The sequence below is a fragment of the Melospiza georgiana genome, chromosome 2 (genome assembly GCF_028018845.1).
Source record: "Melospiza georgiana isolate bMelGeo1 chromosome 2, bMelGeo1.pri, whole genome shotgun sequence".
Lineage (NCBI taxonomy): Eukaryota > Metazoa > Chordata > Aves > Passeriformes > Passerellidae > Melospiza > Melospiza georgiana.
Window position 1 is genome coordinate 3210992 of NC_080431.1, and position 21797 is coordinate 3232788.

Here is a 21797-nt window from a genome sequence, read left to right on the forward strand (position 1 = left end):
ATGTCAATATAATGAGAAATACTATTTTTTCCTTCCCTATGTTATAGTTCACACACATCTACAATCCTGTGGTAAATTATAGCTGGAGGAAATGGAGTAAGAAATCACCTCTCAGTCTCTCTGACATTATAAAGTACATTCAGCAGGGAGACTAACACACACACACACACAAAAAAATCCTACACCCAAAAAGCACCTAAAAGCTATCCACGTTTTTTTAATAAAAAGTATTTTATTAGAAGAAAAATATAGCAAGATAGTGTAAGCTAAGCAAGATGGTGTAAGCTAAGAAAATAATTAATTAATTGCTTATTCTGTTATAAGGGCTTGGTAAAAACAACAACAACAACAAAATCTGAAGTTTAGTATATGAGGGTTTTTTCGTTTTTAGGGAACCCTTATTTCATCCTCCTCCCCAGACTTGTGATATTGCTGTTTTTCTGTACAAGCACTTTGCAGCCTTACCTTGGGGATGCTGTGCAGATACTCCCAGATTTGAGAGGAAAGCAAAGATAGTTAAAAAAAAAAAAAAAAAAAAAAAAAAAAAAAAAAAAAGACTAATTAAAAAAAAGGCAAAAGGACAGTAATACCAGTCAAGATAGGGTAGGAGAGGGGTAAGAGCAATGGTACAGATGTACATTAATCCCATGTTTTAATCTTTGTACTGTGAACATGTCAGTGAGGCATATCTGCATACAAAGAAAGTTTCACTTGCAAAATCACTTTAAGTTCAGCTTTTAACTGACAGCCTATGGAACAGCTTTGGGACCAATACCAACCTCACTTGCCAGTGACCTTTTATCCTTACACAGAGCAGAAAGAGCTGCTTAACCAGCAGCTGTTGTGATGCAGCCTCACCAAATGCACACGGAAATTTGCCTTACCCCGTTTGTGAGTGTAAAAGAATTCCCCACCTTGTGCATTTCATTAAAGATACACTGGGTTTTACATCAGTGGGCTGGAAAATATTTGCTGTGAGAGTAGTGCCCCTTTTCCCCTTTCCTTGCATCTGGAGCCTTAACTTTACACATCTTTCCAGGACAAAAAGCATTCTCCTGGTGCAGCTCCCTGGAAATCACAGATTTCCTCTTTCATTTCATGAATGGAAGTCTAGGAGTGAGTAACATGTATGGCCTTTCCCCTCATGGGCCCAGAGGATGCTCCCACATAAAATATCAAATTTACATGGGCCCTCTTGGCTCTTGAAAGCAATTCTCTCTCCACCAAGCTCTTGTTTCTCCCCTGCCTCAATCTTTGAAAAGGTCTCCTGCCAAGTCCCTTCCCTGGGATGAGATCTCTTACATAATTACAGCTGGCATCACTGGGAGTTTAAAAACAAATATAAATATAAGAATCACAGAGGAACCTGACACTTTCATGGACACTAAAATTATTAAAATACTAGTGACAGACTGGGTAAATTCAGTGTTAGTCTGTAGGCACACACTGGCAAATTTTGAAGTCAGCAGGAATTTTGCATGCCTTAACATTTCCCCAAGAAGTTATGATCTCTTTACTTCTGAAGGAAATGTCATATTTTTTGCCATTTAATAAAAATGTTTTGTTGGAAAAGCAATTTTAGTTGGTACCATATTGAACTGTAATTAAAGATTTACAATCCTATTAAAAGGTAATGCTGTAGTTAATCCTTAATAATAACACATTTCATAAAAGTTCAGTGTTACACACAAAGCTGGGTAGTTGATGCCTCCTGCAAAATATTTGCTAGATTTTCTAAGAGTCAGCAAAGTGCACTGCTACAGCTCTCCTTCAAATAATCTATACAATGTGGAAGTGGTCCAGAAAACTCTAAATATTCCTGTTTTTTTATGACCTGTACATTTCTGCCAATGCCTCTTTTTCCATCTTGATTTTGAAGGATTAGCACACAGATAACCCCACTTCATTTCATACAGCTTTTTTGAGGTGAGAGAATTATCAGATTACCACACAGTGACTTGTTTAATTGTAGAATGAATAGGATTATAGCATTCAAAATAAAAAGGAGTTAAATAAATTATAATATGATGCATGAACCAGGGAAAAAAAACCTCCAACAACATCCTGTAAAAATAGCATAGTTGTAACTTTAGTAAATTTAAATAAGAAAATTAAATCTATCACAAGCCTTCGACTGAACAACAATAAGTGTTTGCTTGCCTTTCTGTTATCATATTTCACATACCATTGAATTTGTTAGAAATTCTGTTATGCAAGACAAATTATGGATGTGACTGAAATTTGCTGAATTATCTATTTACACACGTTTTTAGGAAAAAACAAAACAACTCTGTGGACCATATATGAATCCAAAGTAACACTTTCAAACAAAGCTCCTTTTTAGCTTCAGATGATGTAATGTTGGTTCAATTCTGCTTTAGAAACTTTTGTTGAAATTCTGCTTGAACTTCAAGTAACACGGAAGCTAAAAAAATTCCACGTAAGTGGCTGATGCAAATATTGCAGATTATTTTTAATAAAAATATATGGTTATGCAAAGTTGTTTTGACCATTATTCTACAAACAACAAGCCCTTAGAGTGCAGAAAGGGAAGGAGCTGTGGCATTTTGTTCAGCTCCAGAAAAGCTGGGGACCAAAGCCAGTGTTAAATTGTGGTAGTAACAAAGTTCTTAAGCTTACTTCTATGTAATGCCTTAACCTTTTCCTGTGCTTCATGACACTTCATGCACATCAAATGATTCTTAAACCATTTCTCTCTCATTGCATTTCTGTTGCATTTTTGTTGTAAATCTTTGTTGTAAGTGGTCAGTGTGACTTTTCTGTCTGTAGCTGGGTTTTGTAAGGTGAGGGGATTTCTTGCTTATCTATCCCAAATGTAGCCAAGCAGCCACACGACCACAAGGAGCCTTTGGTTAATTTGGTTTTTCTTTCTTAAAAAAGCTCCCATTTTCTGCGCCATCCCTTGAGGACTTTCTGCTCCCTGTTTTAGTGTGAGAAAACAGAATTGCTCCCACAGCTGGTTCACCTTGGGACTCCATGCTGAAAGGGATATGAGATTTTCCAGGATTACCTATAGAGAATTTTGGACTGTGCCCTTGGTGTCCATTCTATTTTATCCACACAGGTACAGCAGAATGTGCTGCTTGCTTCATTTCCCTCCTGAGCCTCAGTCCAGCCATTTTTGCCCTGAGGTAGGAGAGAGGAGAGATTGTTCCCTGGCTGTGTTTCATCTCACACAGTGGGACACAGGAGCTGAGAGTCGCTTAGAAACAAATGGATGGTCCTGTAGGGGCCATACAAATAAGGTGTCTGCCTAGGAACTCGAATAGTTGGGGCTTTTTTTCCAGCTTGCACTCATTATTTGCTGTCTCTTTCGAGCAAAAGTGATGCTAAAGTGGTATTTTGACAGAGGTGAGGAAAGCTGACAGCCCCAGCATGGTATTTCCTTCATCCTCTGGACTATGATTTCCAGAGAGGTGAAACACTGCTCTGGAGCAAGGGGAGATGCAGCAGGTTTGGTTTTTTGTGAGAGAGACTCTGCTCTGCTCCTGCTGTACCCAGCTGAGGCTCTCCTGTCCCAGCAGAGATGCCACATTGTCCCCTGAAGGCACTTCAGGCACGGGTGGCACCTGCAGTGAAAACAGTGAGTCCATGCCCAATTCAGTGCCTAAATAAGTATATTTTAGAAGGAAAAATTTGCAAATATTTCAGTCTTTCTGTTTTCCTCAGAAGCTGGATGTGTTTCCTTATCTGCAGAAATTTTTCAGCCATTTTAAGTTTGTTTCCTCGTCAGCTGTGGAAAGCAATGTTTTCTTCTGAGGGGTTCAAGCATTGCTTAATGATACTCCCAAGAAGGCTTTGGAAAGGCAAACCAGATCTAATTAACATTTTAGCTAAGATAAATGGTCCAGAGCAAAGGCCTGCCATGATATTTGTCAGTTTAGAGATTATTACACCTTCTCAAGCTCTTTAAAAATAACCCTTCCCAAAAATTGCTACACCAGTTGTGTCAAAATTGTCTCAGAATTCAGGTGGATAAAACAGTATCTAAAATATGACATCTCCTGGCTCACGACACTGAACACAAGATTGGCATTTACACCTTAACTTGCAGTGAATAGGAACCTTCTCCTAAAGCCTTGACTCCATCTCAAACCATCTCTAAAATAAAGGCCTGAGATGTGTCTTCAGAGGAAAATACAAAAAAAAAAAAAAAAAAAATCCAATTTTTTAAGCATTTTTTTCATTTTAGGTAATTCTTTGTCTTCATTTCCATAGTGCTAAATGCCCACCTAATTCACTTGTGAAATGTTAAAATCTTAGTCCACAGGAACTGGGTTATTGTCTGAAATTCCATCACAGCTTCTGACACATTATTGCAAGCTAATTGGTTTTTCATGTGCAAGAACAATTCCTTTAGACACATTTAAATTATTGCTTTCAATTTAATTATGTATGCTTATCTAGTATTATTATAAAACAAAAGCAAAATTACATTTCCTGTAAGTCCTTTGTTTCTTTTCCTCTTTTCTTAGTAGCTTGATTAGATGTCTTTTTATTGTTTTTAATGAAAAATTAATATCAGTATGACCCGACATGACCAGAACTGCACTCTGTATCATAGTGCCATTAGAATATAATATAGACAGATACAAGAACATAGTATAGATAGATATAGATAACTCATATATTGATTATTAAATAATCCTGTTGTGTGGAGGTTTTGGAAATCCTTCTCAGTCTTCTCTTTTATGAAATTTTCAAATGTTGCCAACACATCACTCCATTTTCCACAGCCCTTAAATATTATGACAACACTGGGAGTCACTTTCTGAATAGCAAATATTTGCAATAATGAAATGTTGGCAATTGATTCCCATTTAGATAGCTTTTTATTCATTTTTTTAATATTGAAATCTCTTCAAGCTTGAGATGAAAAGAATGTTTCAAAATTCCGATCTGTTAATCATCTTGCTTTTACAATGCAGAAATCATCAGACCACTCCCTTGATACTAAATACATTTAATTTAGCTGTGGACATATTTTTATTTCAGTGTATCTGTAGCAAACACAAAAGAAAAAAAATATCCATACTTGAAATATTACTTTTCTAAGCTCACAAAATAAAGTGACTTTATAAATCATCCAGAACTACTGAACAAGTAATGTTGGAAATGCCCTCTCAAAATTTATCAGTCCATGTTCCGTAATAAATCAGAGATTACCTGCTTTAATAGAAACTTCAGGTTTGCTTGTTCTGGTTGAGGTTAGGAAATGGCTGACCCCCGTTTCTCATTAGCAGCCGGTTCAGAGTTCAGGTAAAAGAATCAGCCAAAAGTTGAAGCGCTCACCTCAGAACCTGGAGTAATTATTTTTCTGAAAATATCATTTTCTTGAAGGAGTTTCATTTTCTGCTTTTCTGGGGGTTTTTTGGGTGAGTTTTTTAACTCTTCCTCTCTCTAATCTGAGCTAACAACTAAAACCCTTAGAAGTAAAATAAAAACAGGAAAGACATAAGGCATTTCAACAGAGATTGACCTGGAAGCACTTTTGATGACTACACTTGACAGAAAATTACTTGTACCTTATTTATATTAAAAATATTAGTAAAATCTCCCTAAGAATAAAAAATAAAGTAAATTAGTGACCTATTTAATTCTAGGATTATCAATAGTAGGGATGGTATTAACTTGTGGTCCCAGATCTCTCCCAGGTTGACTATTAGGTGAATAACTCAATTTCCCAGGACACACAGACACATCCACACACCTGTAACTGCAACTGAGCACCATGGATTGGATTTGAATGAATTACCTTAAAAGAAAATTATCAATTGTCAAGTCCATCAGTAATTATGATCTTGGTTAAATATTTGGAAGTTTTAACAAATTTCCTCCATGTTTTTGTTCAGATTCCGGCTTCTTCTTGTCCATTAGCACCTCCAGAAATGTTGTAGCTTAAAAAAAAAAAAAAAAGATAAATTTACATAGGTGGGGTTCATGTAAATAAAAATGAAACTCACTGAAATCTTTTAAATTCTTTCTGAAACAGGTGATTAATTTATTACCACACAGCACTGGGAATCTCTGTCCAGAAGTAAAAGGCATGGCTGTCTAGGTGTGAATGAAATAGGAAAAAATCCTCATCTTCTACATGTTGTCCATCCTTGTTTTAAAGACAACTCTGAGTGGCAGATGGTACAAAAGTATTTAATTTTTAGCAAAAAGCATTTTCCTTGTGTGGTCATCACACAACATCACATTCTTCAGTTATAAATACAGGGCTTCCATTTGAACAAAGCATTTTTTAATTAAAGGGGAAAATATTGAAATATATTAATCAAAGAACATGGAAGGGTGTGTTTTATTTGTTTTTAATTTGCAAATCAGAGTGAGGTTAAGGGAATTGTGTTTTAGTACACTGCACACATTAAAAAGCCTCATAGACTCAGAGATATCTCACAAAGGATAAAAATTCTCAATTCTTATGGCAGCTTAGAAAAATCTTATTATCGATCATTTTTAGGAAAGACAAGAATAAATATGCAGCAACTTCTATCTAAAATGAATAATCACTTTACAGCTTGTCCTGAAACAAGGTATTTTCAAGTTGATTCAGACTGACATGTTCTCATGCTTAATGTCCCTCCTCATGCTATTGATAAGGTGACAACATCCCTGACTGCCCACATCCATCACAGCTGAGCATGTGCTGAGCAGCTGTGGCTCTGCCTGAGATCAGCACTGAGAGGCAAAGTCAGTGTGAAATGTCTCTTTTATCACCAAGCTGGGGGCTGGACATTTACCATCTTGCCCAATAAGCCCATCAATGACCTTAAGACACCAGATATTCAACCCCAAAAATCCTGAAGCAGAGCAGTGACCCTCCTGCTGTTTCCATCCTCTGCAAACAGAGGCTCAGCTGCACTTAGAGCTTCCTGTAGCACTTTTCCTGTTGGAAGGAATAAGATTAATGTGTCTTTACAAACAGACCATGTGGATCTGCTCGCAGACAGGGCCAGGGACTTGCAGATAGGGCAGTAACAGCAGAAACCATCAGTTCTAGAAAATGTTACTAGCTGACATGGACAGGTGCTCAGCCAAGGCCGTATCAAATTCCTGAACTTGGAGGAAAAGAACAAAGGCTTCATAGAATTATGAGTAGTGTTTTGTTGTAAAGGAGAGAGAGAGAAAAAAAAAGGGGTGCATATTAGAGAGGGGCATAGAGTAGGCAATTTGAGAAGTCTGTACCTTCTGAGTACCTCAGCCAGTGGGGGAAGGAATAGGGTGATGCAGCTGGAAAATTAGAATAAAAAGGGAGCTGCATCCCCCCATGGCCTCTCACTTTATTTGAATAAATTTCCAGGACTCCTCTGTCTCCTTTTTGAGCAAAAACCTCTGAGGTTGTGAATTTCTCCGCACACTGCCACAAAGGGGATTATGAATGGCAAAAAATTGGTTTTGAGATACCTGATTTGCAGAAATGATAGGTAGAGCTTGTCTGTGATCTGACACCTGCCTGATGCTCATTCTGTGGCACAGCAGCCTCAGAAAAACCTCGGGAAGGGAGACGCAGTTCCAAAATCCATTTTCTGTGTCTGAGCAGGTCTTTCTGCTTTCTCCCAGATGTTCATTCCCAGCAGAGCAGCCCTGCTGGATGAACAGCACGTGGAGGATGATTGGTGGATCTGGTTCTGCAAAAGAGTTGTTAAAAAAATTTAGGATGTATAAGGCTTTATTTAAACTCATTTGAGGCCTCTATCTTCCTCCTTTCATCCTTTCTGACACCTCCCTGCAGCTCCACCAGATAAGAGTGGCAGGACAATCCTTGTTCTGTCAGCCCAGGCCCGATACCCCAAGAGATGGATGCACTCCCACTTGGAGTCCCACAGCACTGCTCAGAAATATTGTCCCTGGGAAAAGACAAGAGCCATGGCAGCGTTCCTCTGTTTCCAAATTACAGGGTAAATTAAAAAGATGATTATTAATATTTAATTGAGAGTAACTGGGCACCCAAAAGAGATAAAAGAGACTGAAATAGGATGCAAGGTAGAATTAATGATGTACTGGAAATAAGGAATGAAATGAATTGCCTATAAGGAGATAGAAGCTTGAAAATAAGGTCGATAATTCTTGTTCAATAATGTTAATGAAAATTATTAACATTGATGAAAATGGCCATCATGTCAAGCAGTTACTCCTGGATAATTTTTTTTTTCTTCAGCCACCCTCTTTCCCATTTTATCTTTAAGCTTTCATGCCTCCTGGCAGGATTGAGCCACACAGTTCAATTTCTGCCCAGCCTGTGAACTCCATGCAAGTGTCACCACGCTGCTGGGGTTATGGCACTTCATTTGGAAGCTGTTGAGATTTGATTCTGTCAGCTTTACTTAAAAATGGGTTAAACTGGAGGTGAGGAAAGTCTTTAGGGTGTTGTTCTTTTTTTTTACCTGAAGACCAGACAAAGTTCATAACACTGAATAATGTTAAAAATTGTATTTTCAAGGAGAAGAACCCAGCTTTGTCATAAAACAGAAAGGTGCAAGAAGAGTTTTTACCTGCATGGGCTTTGTAGAGGAAGAGGGAAAACTCAGTATTAACTCCTGCCATGTTACCTCAGTGCTTTTTGTAGCAGCAAACTACCCATAAAATAAAAATGAATACAAAATGCCCTTAATATCTCAACATCCTCTGTTGGTTTCCTGTTAATAAATATATGATGAATTTAAACCTTTTGGAATACATAATGCAATTCTCTGCTTGCTGACTTGATAAAATGGTATTCTCCATTTTCAGAAAAGACACAATTTGCCAACACTGAGGGCAAGATATTATTACTACATAATAGTAATAAAAAGTGCTTTGTTCTCTGAGGCTTGAAATACCTGACTGAACCGAGATAATCAGGTTTTCTTTAGCTGCCCCAAGAACTGAGAATCTTTATCCTTTGTGAGGTATCTCTCACCAAGTCCATGAAGCTTTTTAATGTGTTGTTTGTTTCTCCCTTTTCTAGGGCTTGCTACAGGTGTTTCTTCTTTCTTCTCCTTTCCCCCCTCCTGTTCACTCCAGAGCTCTTAGATCTCTGATAGGTTTTATTTTGTACATATGACACTTGTGCCTAATTTCCAGTCTTGGATTTCAGAAAAGTGCAGCACCAGCTTGTACTTTCAAAATAAATACAGTGGCAGCCAGCCACTGTAATCAAATGAATATTTTTACTAGCAGGGTACATTACAATTCAGCTCTAGAACATTTCTCTCGTTGAACTTGAGAATTGGTTGGAGCTGACTACATGAAACTGTTAAAATCCCATTTCAATAAAACATTGGCAGGGGTCCCAAGCCAAAGCCCAGGGATGTCAATGAGGGACGTTTTCTTGGCTTTAGTGCACTGCATGGTTGGCTTTAAAGAAACAGAAGGTTTTTTCCAATTATATTAAAGCAATTCAGGGATGGTTATTTACTTTTCGATAAAATCAGTCTTCCATGGTTGGTAACAAAGCTCACAGGTGAGTGCATGACCACCCACAGGTTGCCAGAGAAAACAAAGGCCACATGTTAGGCTAATATGGTGGAGAAATGATGTAATTTCAATCTTCTCTCTTGTATTTGGGCAGCACCACATGAGAAGAGTGCCAAAACAGATCTGCCTTGATCATTCTTCTCTTATCCCCAGTGACCTCTATGCTGCAAACTGGTATCACAGAATGGCTTGGGTTGCAAGGGACCTTAAAAAACATTTCATTCCAACACCCCTGCCATGGGCAGAGAAAAAATTCCACTATCCCAGGGTGCCCCAAGCACCATCCAACCTGGCCTTGAACATTTCCAGGGATGGGACATCCACAGCTTCTCTGGGCAACCTGTGCCAGGGCCTCACCAGAATTTCTTCCATTTAATTTAAATCTCTCCTCTTTTAGTTTAAAACATACTTGTTATGTACGGACATTCTGGACAAAAACCCCAACCCAAGTTTGTATCAAACCAGAGAATGAGTCCTAATGCTGTGAAGGTTTTTGACTCATTTCTGCTGCAGAAAAGAGCCCCAGCCAAGAGTGTAGGTGGTTAGAACTGCCAAGAACAAACCATCCAGTATGGATCTGTTGTGTTGACTGATTAATACAACTCATACAATTTTTACACAACTTTATATACTTGTGAGGATAGTTTGCTCTGTAGAACATAAATAAATATAAATATAAATATAAATATAAATATAAATATAAATATAAATATAAATATAAATATAAATATAAATATATATTCTATAAATATATATTCTATAGATATAAATATGCTCAGGAATGTAAAATCCTTTGCTTTGAGTTGTAGATTTCAGCCCATGAAGCCTCTATGCTTCTGTATGTTAAGAAGTTCAGTAAAGCCAAAAATCATGGTCATAAAAGTCCTTGCATGTGAACTGCTTATCAATAAAGCTGCTTTGGGAATTTGAAGGAGATCACTGTCAGAAAAGGAAAACTCCCTGTCTTGGAAATGATGCCCACTGAGATAATGAAGGGAACCAGACCAATCATTTGTAACCACACCAAAGGGCAGATCTCACAAGCCCAAGAGCTTTTGATATCCCTGTTTCTTTTAGACAGGCTAACATATAAAGGAATATACAATGAATTTGTATAGCTACATGATGATTCCATAATGTCTTTTTAATGTCTCCTGTAGGAGATCAAATCTTCATGAGGCTTTAAGAAATCTATCACTCTCCTTTCAATCAATCTGCCGCAGAAATGGCCTCACTTGTCTTTATAGTTCTACATTTTTTACCACTTCATCCAACACATTCCTGCCCTCAAGGCCAGTCAGAAGTGTGATAGGAAGAGCAAGAAATTATTTGTTCCTCAAAATTCCCGTTCCTTGAGAAAGTGATTTGCCCTTTCTGTGTTAAGTTGGATCACAGTGTTGTCATTTTAAACTTATCTCACTGCTGATAGTGAGTGTAAAGGCAGATACTGGAACATGAAATATGATTTTGAGTCTAACACTAAAAGGCTGTCACAAACTCCTTTTGAAAAATGGCTCCTTGTTTACAGTATTGGAAGGTGCAGACATGGAAATTTACATGTGTGTCCTTTTGCACATGGATATAACATTATATGAACTTCTACAGTTCCTTCTCAGAGCTGAACACTGAAGACTATTTCCTTGTCTTTCAAAAAAGGAAAGTACTAAAAAAATAAACTTGAAGCTCTCAGGTGCTCATGACTGTTTTGTTTTTAAAGCAAAGGAACATTTGCAAAAGTTGCATATAGAGTTTTAAGCATGCAATGACTTTAATGTTCCTGAGCACTGCACCCACCCCAAACACACAAAAAAAATTTTTTTGCAGCATGGTACAAACTGGATGTGCACTATTTACACACACACCATCAACTTCCTCACCCCCAAAGTTTACTCAGCTCAGGGGAGAGAACATGGCAGCTGTGTTATGCCACACATAATGAAACTGCACATGCAGATTTGAACACAGATCTCATTTTCAACAAAAAGAGATTCCAGTTTGCTCCTTTAGTGCCTCTTGATGAGCTCTAAGAACAAGAACAACAGAAGATCTCTTCTCCTTTCCCTTGGCTTCCTGCCCAACAATCCTTGCTCACTCACAGCCCTGAAGACAGCTCTTGATTGTGTTTTGATGTTTCTGCTGACCTATTACTGTATTGACCGTGTGGCAGCCAAAACATGGATTTGTGTTCTCATTTTTCCCCTGCACTCCTTCCACTCAATCAAGCAGGCACACAGACTTCCACCCAACAGGAGAATGCTTTTAAGCCATGCCGGTGCTCCTGGGAACAGTGTCATAGGAAATCTCTTTTCTCACTACAAAACACAATTAGCTGACTGCTGAGACTTGCCCTTTTTGCCTCTTGTTTTGTTTTGCTTCTTCCCACCCTCAGAACACAACAGCCATATTGAGCCTTCTCATGGAAATTACAAAATATTATTTTAAAAAAATTATTTCCTCTGTGGTAGCTCTTTCCATCCTATGAATTATTTAGTGAGAGTGATGTAAAGTACTGGATTTTTGATTTGGAGTCAGTTGCTGGTGATGACTTTTTTTATAGGGTGCAAATGTCCACCTGAGTTATCATCAGGTGACCTTGTTTGCTGCAGAAACTACAGATCCAAAGATGTCTTCAAAGCACATCTCATCCAATATTTTTTGTATATGAGAGACACACAAAATTAGATTGAAATTTGCCCTCAGTCCCTTAACACAACGCTACAATCCCACTCTGCCTGTAACAGTAGCAACCATAATTGTTAAGTAACAACTGCATTCCTAAAACCCAAACGAGGAATGCAGGTGCCTGAGCTGTTGGGTTTGGTATTAAATAAGAGCTATTTTCCAATCTTTTGAGTTGTGGAATAAAATAACCCAAACCAAAGCAAATAATAAAATACTGTGTCCCTTTTTCCAGCTGCTTTGACACCAATATTAGGAAGTCCATTTCCACCTGGCAACAGCAAAGATCCTTCAGCACAGGCTGAGAGCCTGATTTAACACAAAGCTCCGTGGTTGTGAGCCTGAAATGCCACAAAAAATGGGGCTCCAGGAAAATCTGTGTGCTCTGACAAGGTCCCTGTGCTAAAGCAGACTGGTTTGAAGCACTGCAAATATAAATACCCAGCTAATATTATTTCCTGAGAAATAGGCTCCTTGGCAAGCAAGAGGCTCAAGAAACTCAGAAAATATTAACCCAGAATTATGTAGCTGATAACTTTATATTTTAGCTTGGATTTGCCTCACACAGCTACAAAATTCTCCCTTTTGCAGCACAAGCAGGCAAACTGGGGCTATTGCTTTACAATACCCAGGTGGCAAATAAAAAACAAAGCCCAATAACTTTCATGCAATTAGAAGAGAATACAAAAATTTAGGACAGGAACATTTTGTGTTTACACCAAAAAAAAGAGTGCAGATAAGATTCTTTCTTGTGTCCCAAAGCTTTCAAGGAACATTCCTGAGGCACATGGCTCTCAAACATTGTATCAATTGAAAAACAGAGAAAAAAATCCCAAGCCAAACTTTAAAAATATTTTCAATTTCAGCTAAAAACCCTTCACAAAAAATAGCTTGAAATTTAAAAAAACATAGTTAAAGAAATTTGCTTTTTTAAATTACAGATTACCCTATTCTGGTCCTAATTGCAGCAATTATCACCATTAAAAAAATTATACTATAAATAAAGTGGTGTTGCTATCATAAAGATTTATGACAACTTTATATGACTCCTGTGATATACTTTGAATCTATTTCCCAATGAAACTTTTCTGTGCAATGTTCTTTATGATACTATTTTAATATTATAAAAAATAGGTTTAGTGTGAGATAATGAAGTTCATGATACCCAGAATAATTTGTGGCGCTCATTATGGTTTGGACTGGTTCTTAATTGTGAGCCCACTGCAGAAATCCCAGAGACAGAGTTTGATCAGCAGCCAGCAATGAAGTCAGGTCTTCTCCAAATGAGGCACAGCATGCAGAAGGACTTGTCTGAATGCCAAATAATATTTTATTATAAGAAAATGTATTTGTGAAGCATAAATTTTCTGGGATGAGTCCAAGCTGAAGGCCCTCCTCTGTGGGCTCAGAGATGGTACCAGAAGCACACACCAGACCATGAAGTTAGACTTGCTCTGCCCTCCCTTTTGAAGGGACCACCAAAGCTTGAACATTTTAATGTGGTTTTTTTACAGGACTCTGTTCTGTGGTACCCAGCCAGAAACCTTTCATTCTCTCAGTGAAGTTTGAGCTCCCTCCTGTTACCTTTCAGTCATGAGTCCTGACTGATCCTCAAAGCTGTACCAAGTCACCTCTGCTTCGCCTGCCCCCTGCTCACCTCTGCTCCCTTTGTGGGTGACATGCCACAGATACCTGATGACAGCCAGGGAGTCAGCCACCCCACAGAGGAACTCTGCATTCTATCAGCAATTATTTTAGAAAATGTTTTAGAAAATCAGAACATGTTTTAGAGAAGGACTCTCACCCTGTGTAGGGGCAGCAGCACAAGCACACTCAGGAGCTGCACTCATTAGTGGTGCTCCTCCTTTACACAGAGCTTTTACACCTTGCCTCACCTTCTGTGTTCCTTCTCACTGCCCATTTTCAGTAATTACTTGTGCTCATTAGCGTTCCTTCTGGTATTTCACCTGTTTAAAGTGGCTCATGCACTGGGTTATGCAAGGATTTTAATCTCTGCTTTTCTTTTTGTGCATAAGAGGGAGGCAATATTCCCAACCCTCACATTAAGGCAGCCCCAGCTGGTGAATATCTCCTGCTAAAACACACCCCAGTGAAAGCATTCTTGGAAAGATAACAGTTATGAAAAAAACCTTGTGCTATTATAAAAATTTAGGATAGTTTATCAAGATTTATGAATTTACTCTTTTTCTGTGCAGACCCAGTTCTTAACTCTTTTCCAGAAACACAGTGACATTGCAGCAAAGCTTGAAAAACAAAATCCTTCCCCTTGGAAAAAGACTCCTCCATTTTGCCATCTGTCTTCATCAGCCTTCTCCTGGCCAGAAGCACTTAGAATAATTTCTCTAATAAAGCCCCTTGGGGAAGGCCTGTCTTGGTGCATGTTTGCCTTTGAAGCCCGTTTGTTGGTGGTTTATAGAGAGCCAAATGAGCAGATGACACCTGGAGGGAAATTCTGCTTGTTCCCTCAAAGGTCAGCTCAGAAAAGAGAGCAACATCTTTGTTTGGGCACATGACCTGGGGGCTGTGGGACACCACGGTGACAACTTCACTGCTGCCTTATGCTCCAACCATCTGGGGTGACCCAGGGTGATGTGATGGGTGTGACACAGCACTTCCCTTCTGAGTAATTCTAGCTTGGCCCGCACGCCTTTTGGAAAGGAGTTTTCATTCCTGGAAAAGAATATTTGCAATAACATGAGCCCTTATCACTGGTACCACCGAAAGAGAAGTGAAAGGGTTTGTGGTTGTTCACTGGGCATTCAGCATGGTACATGCCCAGAGCAGAAGGTGGAATGGGTCTCCTAAAAGTTCACTGCTATATAGGCTATGATTCTAAAAGAGAATCTGAATATCTAATGCCAGACACAGGGGACGATGTCAACTGATTTTCTTTATATATTCACTCAGCTGTGGTTTATGGTTTTAAAAAAAGCTTGTTATTTTTAAAAGGTTATGCCATCCAAAGTTTTTCAGTCAAAAAATGCTTCCTACAAATGAGAGATTTCAGGTTCAATGAAGTAACTGAGAAGTTCTTCTAAATACAACTTTGTCCTATTTAGTTTCAGCCTTTTTTTTTTTCTTTTAATAAGCATTTCCCTCTTTGATAGGTGATTGGTTTATCAATCCAAATTTGATCCTACAGATATTGGATTTTATGAATCTGTGGTAAGCATTTTTGACTCTGCTAGGATTGACAAGGAAACAAAGAGCTGCCCAAAGGGTAAAGATAAGAGAAAACAGATTGCAAAGGATAGAAATCTGATGATCTAACTGCAAATACTGGAAATATGAAATTCATAAGATCCATTTTCTCTATCCCCATCATTTATGTAATCATTCATCAGTGACATTTTAGAACATTTTCTGATGGACAGTTTTAATATTTTCTATTTCAAAATGACATATTTCAATAACTCTTTTTTCTTCATGTTTTTCCAGAGATTTTCTCTATACCTTTAAGAGAATGTTTTGGTAATCTAGCTGGAAAATCCCAGAAGAACATGGATGAACAGTAAAGCCAGGACAGGTCAGTTTGAGAAACCCTTTGCATTTTCTGAAATATAAAATTATCTCCTCCCAGCTGCTCCCCAAGACTTTAGTGAAGAACTGAAAGAAGAAATAAGTGGATGACTCCAGGAAAATAGAAAGTATGAGCTCTCAGTACACAGATAATAAAGCATAAATTGCTTTTCCATTTTCAGATCATCAGAAGCTGCTGTTAATTAACTGTAGGCTGCTCTGAAGGACTGCTAGCAGTACGTTTAATATATGTGAAAATCTCGGCTTTTTCCACATTGGCATCTCTTTGGAAGAGCACTGATACCACAAGCTGCAATGACTCTTTCTTGAAATAATATCGTTTGGCTTACTAAAGAGCAGTAAAATATTTAAATTAATATTTTCATGCCAAATGCATAATTAACCCCATGGGAAACAAAAAGGGAAGCATTATACATTTGTTTAATATGTTCTTTCTTATTGAAAGAGCTAAATGTATACTGCAGGTTTTCAAATAAAGGAAAAAGAATCTAAATTAAATCATCCCCTGTAACTGTGCAATATTTGATCTTTCATGATTTTTTTAAAAATGTGTCAGAAATAGTATTGTGTAACATACTCCTGGGAGACAATGTCCATGTATGTGTTCAGCTTTTCTGTTTTTGAAAATAAAATTGTTCCTGGGTTTTATGACATGCTGTACTAGGAGTCCTAGTAAAATATCTGTATTGTATATTGAATATTTGTATATAGGCCTTGCCCTGGTAAGCCCTGGTTGTTTTTGATGGGCTGCAGCTGCGATGTCCTTCATTGGGCTGCAGCTGTAGCTAGTGAAGGTAACTGGGATAAAAGGGGCTGGGCTTGGCCAAGCAGGGAGAGCCTGGAAGGAGCCTTGAGCAAGAAGCAGCAACAAGTAGAAGAAGAAGAAGAAGAAGTCTGTGCTGTGAAGAACTGCTCCCAAGAAATATCTCCGAGTAGGTAGGGGGCTTTAGAAATATGTTTGTGAGGGTATGGGCCTTGAGAAATACAAAATACAACAAGATAACAACATTTACAGACACAGAACTCCACAGATTTCACTGGAATTGGCACTATTATAGGCAACTGCATATGCACCCAGGTATGATATTTATTAATTGTGAAGTCAGCTCTGCCAGCCACAGATTTAAAAAGTCTTCCAGTGAAAGGCAGGATCAGCTTTTTGACAGAAATTGTGTTCAGTCTTCATAAGAAAAGCCTTTAATGGGATGCCCATCAATTTGCTCATCTTTGGATTTCAGTTCAAGTATGAAAATATCAATCAAATGTGAGAGATCTCCAGGGCTGCTTTGCATTTTGCAGCCTGAGGGAAACCTCTCCTGATGTGGCTTTCTCACCTCAGCAGTGCAGTGCCTGATTTTTCATAAAAATTTTCATGGACTAAAATAACCGTTTTATATAGATTGAGTAGCACCAGGGAAGAGAAAAACCTGAGAAATAAATGAGATATGAACATAAAGGCATCTCAATGGGTTTTGTAAAGGATTCATTTTAACCTGGTGGCTTAACAGAGTGGTAGGAAATAGATGGGGAAAAGGGAAAGGCATAAAATAAAATAGGGGGAATTAAGTGTTTGACTGACTAAATGGTAACATGGAAAAAATACAAAAAGCTTTGGAGAGATCCTGGGGAGCACAGGCTTACTGACCCCAGGACGCCAATGGGCAGATCTTCCCTCGAGGAAGCTTTAAAGCTTTCTGGTGAAACAAACTCTCATGCAATCAGGCTTTTCAGGAAACTTCCTCATGACTTCATTCACAATCCTTGCTTTGCAGTTAAGTTGTTTCCTTTGCTGCATAAGCTGTGCTCACCTAACAATTTTACGAGTTTAACCTTTGTAGTTTTCCTTTTTCCCCTGATTTGTAATGCAGCAACATAATTGCCTCGTTGCTGAAATATATAGTTGACTGTGAGGTAAGGAAAATAAGGAAAAGATATGAGGAATTAAAACCCAAAAATTCTTTTTGGCCTGGAAAGTATTCCAAGGATCTGTATTTTATAGCAGCTGATGTAAGTGCCACAGCATGATGAAATCTGCTGGACCCTGAGCCCTAACTGCTTCATGATAAAACCAACATTTTCCTATCACGTTTGTTCTGAACAAATATTTTTTTTGTCTCTCAAAACTAAAGATTGCTGGTACGGGTCATCTGTGTTCAATTCCTGAGATCCACCAACAGAAACACCTGTATTCACAACAGCTGTCTCCCTTTTCCTCCACTGCTGGCTTATTCAGAAGGAAGTACCTGAACCTTCAAATCCAGGTAAGCTGCTTTTAATAAGGAGCTAGAGAGTGGCAAATACACTTCTAATGTCTTCATGGATGGTTGTTACCTAAAAGAAAATGAATACTTTTCCATTTTATCTCTTTAAACAAAAGTAGGTGTATCTTGATTAAAAAAAAAAAACAAAAATAAAACCTACTCACTTTTAATTTAGAGGCCTATTTTAGGTTTCTTCCTTTCTTCTCTTCTCCTGTCCTCTTGCTTCTCCCTATATTTAATTTTTACTTGACCTTGCTTTCACCACATGGACATTTTTGGACATTTGAGCAAAGGCATGCACTTAATTACTTAAAATCAAAGCCTTTAATAGATGAGGAGAGCAATGCCTTTGACATCAAAATAAATGAAAAATGAGATGGGAAAGGCATTCATAGTGGTCTAGTCAGCAAAGAATTTCTTTGGTTGACTTTGATAGTCCTAATGAAGAATGAGACAAGACTACTTACATTATTTAAGCAAGTACTTAAGCAGGCAGTAGACTTCCAAGTCATACTTATCTCTTTTTAGTAGTTACATCTTTTAATGGGATGTTATTTAGTGTTAAACAAATAACTGGATCACTCCCAGAAAAACGAAATCAGCAGCAGGTGGAAGGATTATTGATTTCATGGAAAAGGAAGTGAGCTGAAGGAGGAGCACCACCCGGGGTTTCAGAGCATTAATTTGGTCAGCACATGAGGCTGAACCCTGCAAATTGTCATTCAAATGGTCATTTAAAGCTTATCATTTAAATGGGATACATGTACAGTTTTCCTTTTTTGCTGCCTTCCTTGGTTCTGTAGTTATATTTGCAAAGATAAATCTTCACATATCATTTTTTTTTATGGTTTTGACTAAGGGCGTGTGGTTTTGTACATGTGGGGGATAATTAATAATTTTTTTGTAAATTTTATATTTTTGTAAATTATATATTATTTTTTGTAGATTAGATATATATAATTTTGTAAATTATGTACGTGTATCAATTCTGGGCTTGCATGTTAAAAAAACCTTAGATTCTCTCTGTGATCATGGAAGCAGGCCAAGAATTATTAATATGAGCAAGAGTATATAATTTAACAAAAAAGACACGAGAGAGGAGAAGCAAAATATACCATGCATTTCACAGAAGGCCAAAATCACAATTAAGTTTTTACCACATTGTCAAAGCCGCAGATCCTCAAGTTTTACAAACACAACCCTGATTTACCTGAACTCTATTCTTGAGGAAAAAAATATCATATTAAAAACAAATCTAAAGAAAAAAACTGAAGGCTCTTGAGTGTCCTATGCAAGGCCACAGAGGAAGTCTAGGTCAGAATACACCAATATCTGCTTGGTGCCAAAACCCTAAGAAGGTGCTGCTAGTTTAAACTTCTCTCTTGCAGAGCATGCTGAGGATTTATGATCCATTGGAAAACTCATCCAGCTCCCAGGCTTTCCTTTGGTGGCAGTTTAAAGTCTGAGCTGCTATAATATGATAGCTCTTTTTATAAAAACACTGCTGAGCAGGAGGAATCCCACATATGACATTTGATCAAAGCTGAGTGTCACAATGAGGCTCTCTTCATTTCTGCACAGCTGAAAGGCATTTGAAAGAAGATTTTTTTGATGGCCACCCAGAGGTTTAACCAAATGATTTCTTTTGAGTCTTCTGTCAGGATTTTCACCCTCAGTATCTCAAATCACTTGAGCCAGAGGAAGTAGGTAAACTAGATGAGTAGAATGTCAAAGGTAAATGGAAAGAGAAGCTTACTGGAGGAAGGTTAGGTGCTCTAGTCTGCAAGAAGAGTCTGCTGATAAAATATAGTAATAAAAGTATAAGCCTATTTAAAGATATTTACAGAACAGGTGCAGCAGACAATGAACAATGTTGCCTTTTGAAGGGAATCATGATTTATAACAAGGGAATAAATTAAGTATTTTCCATGTCTGCTGTAATTAGCCTCAGTCCTGAAACTACCACCAGCAAAAGAATTCAGGGTGATGGAGCCACCATCCCTGGAGGTGTCCAAGAACAACTGGATGTGGCACTTAGTGCTCTAGTCTGGCTGACGAGGTGGTGATCAGTCAATTGTTGGACTCAGTGACCTTAGAGGTCTTTCCTAACCTAAGTTGTTCTGTGGTTCTGCAATTAAAATATTTATTACTGCATGAGGCTACTTCATGCTCCTTCAGAATAGCCTAAATCTCTCAGAACATTTTTTACCATAATTGTTCATCACAGTTTTTAAGACTCCTCCCTCAAAAACCTGAGCTAGTAACCCATCATCTCCCATTATGTGCACACAGTGACCATGCTGCTAGAACCCTCTCCAGCCCTCACCTATCCTTTTCTCCTCTGTTGAAAAAATGACAACAGATAGCTTTGAACTGGGGTGTGCCACAGCAGAATGTCTGAGCCAGCATTTAGGGTGACTGGGGGACACACAAAATCAGGTCCCCATTAAGAAACATGAGAGATTTTTACACAGCAACAATTATGTCTTCTATATATATGTTGAATAATATCAGCTGATTCATTTTTACCCAGAAACATGTACCTAACTATTAGCTTTCTGCTTTCATCAGCTTGAAAGAGCAGTCCAAGAGCCATTCTGCATCTCATGACCTGAAAGGGACAAAGATTTGTTCAAAAAAAGAACATTTTAATTTCAGGTAGGAAAAGGAACGTCTAGCAGTAATAAGTGAAAAGGACATGCTCCAGTTTTCTTGAAGCAGCATAGGGCAAGCCAGTTTTTTCAGGTCTACTTCTTCAAAAGCTGCAGTAAGAGTAAAATGCTGTAAAAAACTGTTCTATAAAGGGAAGGCTTCCCACATCTAAGTGCAAATTAAAGTTTTGTCTGCAGCGGCACTTTTTAGAAAGGTGTAAGGAATGCCCAGGGAAGTTGGCAAGGGACTGAGCACCACCAAGGGCTTTAAAAACCTTTCACAAGTCCCGTATGGTGAGAAAAGCTCTCCTGACAACACAAGTAAGAGGCAGACGCTGAAAGAAACAAGTGCAGATAGGATGTCTGATCCTGCATTTCTCAAAGGGGAAAACTCCCTTTGAAGTCCATAGGAATACGAGTAAGGATTGCAGCTCCTATCACTTTTCTGTCATCCTCTATCATGCATCTAATTTAAAAGCACAAGTTCCATTTGAGAGGCTAATTCTCATCTTTCTTCCCCTCCTTATTCCATTTTCTCCTTTAGCAGCTATTTCCAGCCTAATTCAGCCACCTGTGAGATGTAACAGGATCATTCGGCAACCGCCACTCAATTATCAAAGGGAAATTCACGCAGGGGAAAAAAGGCACAATCTGAAGGCAGCATTTATCCTTCAAAAGTTAAAGGACCACGGTTGACACTCATCTGAAGCAGCCCACACCCCAAAAGAGATGTGGCAGCAAAGTGAATTAAGACATCAGGCGGCTCCTGGAGCTCTGGTGCTGGGGGCAGAGGCAGGGCGGGGCACCTGAACCAGGAGACCAGATTTTTGTGCGAAAGGATTTTTGTGCAAAGACTGGTCCAGTGCATGGTTGTGATGGTTTTTCTGTAAAGACTAGCCCGGATCAGATCCCTAGCTGATCATCTCCTCTGATAAAATGGAACATCAAGCCCATGGATCTGGATGGATTCAGGGACTAACTGGGTATTGAGTTTCCCAGCCTCACGGGGATTTGTGAGAGCACAGACTTTCTTTTCTGTCACTATTTTTAGCTTCTATCTGTTCAGAAGCAGGTTTTTCTGCTGTCTTGGAAACTGCAGCATAAAACCCTGGCGATTGTTGTGCAGAATCTTGGAGTAGAACTTTGGAACATTACAACATGA

The 21797-nt window shown here is 38.4% G+C and overlaps 1 long non-coding RNA gene across 1 annotated transcript in view; it reads left to right on the forward strand.

Moving 5' to 3' along the window:
• The window catches only part of LOC131080687 (uncharacterized), a 42128-nt gene extending 25754 nt beyond the window's left edge, over nt 1–16374 (forward strand). Inside the window, exon 4 of the long non-coding RNA XR_009114187.1 lies at nt 15622–16374. This is a non-coding gene — a long non-coding RNA (uncharacterized LOC131080687). The remainder of the gene's footprint in view (nt 1–15621) is intronic.
• Nucleotides 16375–21797: the final 5423 nt, after the last annotated feature.